At 37.1% G+C, this 5436-nt stretch overlaps 1 pseudogene; it reads left to right on the top strand.

The window, feature by feature from the left end:
• Positions 1 to 496: 496 nt before the first annotated feature.
• On the top strand, positions 497 to 1924 carry LOC149187550 (DEAD-box ATP-dependent RNA helicase 53, mitochondrial pseudogene; annotated as a pseudogene).
• The last annotated feature ends 3512 nt before the right edge of the window (positions 1925 to 5436 follow it).

Raw genomic sequence — 5436 nt, 5'->3', positions numbered from 1 at the left:
AAGCCTACAATCTGCCAGTCAGTACGACATCATGAGAGTTAGATACTTCCACTCTCCCAGTTCTTGGCAGAATATGGAATCGCAGAGGGGCGTCAGGAGGTCGAGACACCTCGGACAAAATACGGTGAATATGATACAAAAAGTCGAAGCCAACAGGAAAGTTGGCGGTGAAGATGAAGGGTTGATGTTGCCAAGCTCAGAATGGATGAAGAGACTATTAATTCTCTCAATAAGCGCGATATTACTAGATTGTTCCCCATTCAAAAAGCAGTGTTGGAACCAATAATGCAAGGTTGTGACATGATTGGTTGCGCCAGGATAGGAACTAGAAAAAAGTCTTGCCTTTGGAATCCAAATCTTGGAAAAATCATTCAGCACAACCGTAAGAATGGGCATGGATCATATCCCTTGGCACTCATCTTGGCTCCAACACGAGAACTTGCACGCCAAGGAATTCCAAGAATCTGCTCCAAGCCTAGATACTCTTTGATGTTATGGGGGTGTACCTATAATGAGCCAAATCTAGAAGGGGTTTAGATGTTGCTGGAACACATAGTCGCATTATTGATCTAATCAATCGTGGTGCATTAGTCTTTTCATAAGTACTGTTTATTGTTTTTGATGAGGCTGACCAGATGCCGAATGTGGGCTTTGATGAAGATGTTGAGGTGATTATGGAAAGATGGCCGAAAAGGCGTCAGAGTATGCTTTTTTTCTGCTACAATGCATGTGTGGGTGCAAAGGCTTTCAAGGAAATATTTAAATGATCCTGTTGTTATCGATGGTGTTGGTGAATCATCTCAGAAGTAAGCAGAAGAAATCTCACTTTCTTATATTGCTGCATCCACCTATGGGAAATGTTCGATTCTCAACCCATTGATAACTGAATATTCCAAAGGAGGAAAATGTATTGTTTTCACTCAAACAAAGTCAGATGCAGATAGTTTGCTGGTGGCACTGGGTCGGGTACTTACATGCGAACCTCTTCATGGTGATATCTCACAGAATTAGCAGGAGAGGACTCTTGCTAGCTTTCGTGAGGGGTGTTTTAATGTGCTGATTGCTACTGATGTCACTGCATCTGGTCTTGATATTCCTAATGTGGATCTCGTTATTTAATATGAGTCCCAACGACTTCAGATATTTTTGTGCATAGATCAGGGCGAACAGGGCATCTGGTCTTGATATTCCTAATGTGGATCTCGTTATTCAATATGAGCTCCCAACGACTTCAGATATTTTTGTGCATAGATCAGGGCGAACAAGGCATGCTGGTAGGCCCGATAATGCTATCCTTATCCATACCGACCAACAGATTAGGCAAGTTAAGATGATTGAAAATGATATAGGTTCCAAGTTTAAAGAGCTGACTCAGATGAAAGAGGAAATAGACAATGGAGTTGGTGGTTTCGGTGATTCAGGAAGCAGTCGTTTTAGAAGTTATGGCGGTTCAAGAGGGAGTCGTTTTGGAAGTTCTCGCAGTTTAGGGGGGAGCTGTTTTGTAAGCTATGGTGGTTTAGGAGGGGGGCGATCTGGTGGTTCAAGCTATGGTGGATCAGGAGGAGATTATGGGGGTTCAAATTATGGCAGATCAGGAGGAAGTTACAGTAGTGGATTGGGAAGTAGCTATAGTGGTGGGTCAGGAGGTAGTCTGGTGGTTCTAGATCCCGCTGTTTTAGTGACTGTGGGGAGTCTTCTAGCTCTCAGAGAGGTTCCAGTATGGGGGTTCAAGTTATGGCAAATCAGGAGGCAGTTATGGTAGTGGATCCAGAATTAGCTATAGTGGTGGGTCAAGAGGTGGCTATGGTGGTTCTAGATCCTGCCGTTTAAGCGCCGTTTTATTGACTATGGGGAGTCTTCCAGCTTTCAGAGAGGTTCCAGTAGCAGGTTTGGAGACTATGGGGCCGCTTTTAGTACTAGATGAGACAATAAAATATTTGAGGGAGTTTGGTAGCAGGGATGCAAGAATTTTGAACTTGGTGTTAATTAGAAACCCAGGTTCAAGTGGCAACAATTTATATGAAATTGCAGAGTAGTAGCCTGAGAGCCTCTATTCTTTGGGAGTGAGCTTTGTCGCAATCAGTGCGAACATATGAACGAAATCGCTGGTAGCCTGAGAGCCTCTATTCTTTGGGAGCGAGCTTTGTCGCAATCAGTGCGAACATATCAACGAAATCGCTGGAATATGAAATTTGTGTAGCCACCAAGAAAGAGACAGATTTTTTATTCCATAGGAGATTCACTATGGTTTTCTTAGTTAGAAATAGTAGTTGGTTTTCTTAGTGAGAAATAGTAGTTGTGTATGGAATGTGTCATTTGAAAAGAAAATGCACATTGTATTTACCAGCAAGTGCAAATGAATTGTATCCTCTACAGCGTATTTTTGTGAAAATCATAGATATCTTAACTGCTATGACTTTCGTGTAGAACATACGCAATATATCATTATTGTTGACCTAGAAATATTCAATACACCTAGTATTGTAGAATGTATTGGTGATGGATCGATCGCTCTAGGATTCCACCTCATTTTTCTTTGCAAATGCAAAAAAAATTGGGGTTCTTTTGATTAGATTTGACAATTTTATTTACATAGGATTGTGCGCAACTAAGGCCACAAATATATAAGCGAATAAGGGAAAACGCTTTTTGTCCATGTCTTGAAAGGCATTTCCTTTTTGTCCCTCTAAAGAAGTACCAAGTTCTTTATTTGAGCAGACCCAAGGCCAAGGATATATAAGAAAATAAGGGAAAACGCTTTTCCCTGATGTCTTCCAAAGGCATTTCCTTTTTTTTTTGTAACCTCTAAACTAGTACCAAGTTTTCTTCTACTCTGTCCTGAATGTTCACAACACCATGGACCATGTATTCAGTTTTCCTACTTTTATAACACAATTTATTAATTTATTTTCACAACGTTTGGGAAGGAGATACCTTACCTAGTCCCCAAAATCGTGATTCTCAGTTTCCTATAGTGAAAATTGGTATGGTTATGCTCGACAAAAAAACAAAATATGATTGTCAAATTTCAGGTGGTTCAAGCTATTATTATATGCCTGGAAATGCATGACACAACAATTTCTTAGGTGATTTTTCTATAATGGTTTGTTACTCGAAGGTTTTGGATATGGTGAGAGTTTCCTATAGTGAAAATTGGTATGGTTATGCTCAACAAAAAAACAGAATATGATTGTCAAATTTCAGGTGGTTCAAGGTATTATTATATGCCTAAAAATGCATGACCCAACAATTTCTCAGGTGATTTTTCTATAATGGTTTGTTACCTGAAGGTTTTAGATATGGTGAGGATTATCAAATTTCAGTTGGGTCACAAGGGCCTTCAAAAGTTTCTCCACTGCTAAATGTTGCTAAATGACTTTTCGTTTCAGTGATATGGTGAGGATTATCAAATTTCAGTTGGGTCACAAGGATTTTCAAACGTTTCTCCACTGTTAAATGTTGCTAAATGAATTTTCATTTCAGAGATATGCCACTAGTAATGGACAATTTCAAGGATTTAATAGCTCACATGAAACTATTGTTTGTTGTTTATGATTTAAGACTGCTGAATAACATTTTGTTTACTAATTTTTATCTTCAATGATTTTTTATGTTATGATGTTTCTCCAATTTATACCTTACGGCGTTCCTTTGCAACATTTGGTGCAATTGCTAGTAATAATTAAATTAAAATTATAAATATACTATTCCAAAATTAATACATCTACTAATATAGTTAGATTATGTATATAAAATTCTCCTAATAAAATAAAAATAATACCTAGAATCTATATAAATAACTAAAAGAAAATATGACTTCTCTCATGGATTTTGAAAAACATGTATCTGATTTAGAAATTTAAAATTTATTAAAATTTATATTAATAAAAACCATAAAGCATACCAACAAATTCACAATCTAATATGATTTGACTTGAAGTGATTGAGCTGTAGTGACCCAGACATGGTCAATATCCTTTATAATTTAAAATTTATATTAATAAAAACCATAAAGCATACCAACAAATTCACAATCTAATATGATTTGACTTGAAGTGATTGAGCTGTAGTGACCCAGACATGGTCAATATTCTTTATAATTTAAAATTTATTAAAATTTATATTAATAAAAACCATAAATCATACCAACAAATTCACAATTTAATATGATTTGACTTGAAGTGATTGAGCTGTAGTGACCCAGACATGGTCAATATTCTTTATACTTACCGTCAAAACTTTATCTTTTCCTTATTAGTCCCTACCGTGCCTATAGTAATCGGAACTGAGCACTTTAGCATTATATGAGCTACTTTTATTAGTCCCCTATCAACTATAAAGGTTTATAGTTTGCAAACACATATTGATTTATGATGTTATTTGGCCTCCTAAAACAATAAGTTATAAGTTTTTGCTTGCTTCATATATTTTGAAACTCCTAAAATTACTACCTAATCTAATATACTACCTAATCTAATGTTGGCATTAGTCATCGACATTAAATGTTATCTCAACTGAGCTCTGGAACATGCTTAAGGCAACATATAAGGCAACAACATGCTTAAGGAAACATATAAGGCAGCAGGCCCAACATTAGTCATCGACATTAAATGTTATCTCGGCTGAGCTTTGGAACATGCTTAAGGCAACATATAAGGCAACAACATGCTTAAGGAAACATATAAGGCAGCAGGCCATTGGCTACACCACCATCTGCATGTACTACTTGTCAGCCAGATATTAAGGCTTCCTTGCAGGAAAACCATGGATGTTCTGGTCTGGGGCAAAATTGGTTTCTCTGGGCATACAATATTCCGAGAGGGAGCATTCTGATTCCAGAAAGTAGCTCAAGGCATACAGCATACAATATTCCGAGAGGGAGCATTTTGATTCGGGAAAGGAAAGCAGCTCAGGACCGAAACTGAATGAGAGCGAGCTGAAGTGTAATTTGCTAAGAGGAATTTGAGGTAGTTCCTCTTGCCCAGGAGGGAGCTGCAGTGTAATTCCACAAAGTCCCCACTGTATGGAATAGGTGTAGGTAAGACTGTATGGAAATATGCTATTAGCAGCCCAATCAACCACTTTGCTAATAATGTAATGCTTTGAGTTGAGAGTAGATTTTTACTACTGAACCATGCCTTTCCTTCTTATAATGTTTCTCTATAATTGATGGACTTTTTTTTTTTTTTTTTTTCAGAAAGAAAAGCATCAATATTTATATTAAGGAAATATATTTTACATCATAAAACTGATGGGTCTTTCATAAACAAGACCGCGATAGGGAAAGCCTTTGATAAGAAGATAACAGCATAGCCTTGATTTCTGAAGAAATACATAGAAACATATTGAGGCAAAAGGACTCATTGCAGAAAAAACTTATCAATAATGGGACATATAGCACATCTGATCAGAGTCTTCAAAAACAAAATTGAAAAC

The sequence above is a fragment of the Pinus tabuliformis genome, chromosome 3_1, assembly GCF_031772625.1.
Source record: "Pinus tabuliformis cultivar Carrire ecotype Pingquan chromosome 3_1, CPIR1, whole genome shotgun sequence".
NCBI classification, from domain to species: Eukaryota; Viridiplantae; Streptophyta; class Pinopsida; order Pinales; family Pinaceae; genus Pinus; species Pinus tabuliformis.
The sequence above is the reverse complement of the archived record's forward strand: the minus strand, read 5'-3'. Positions and strand labels throughout refer to the sequence as shown.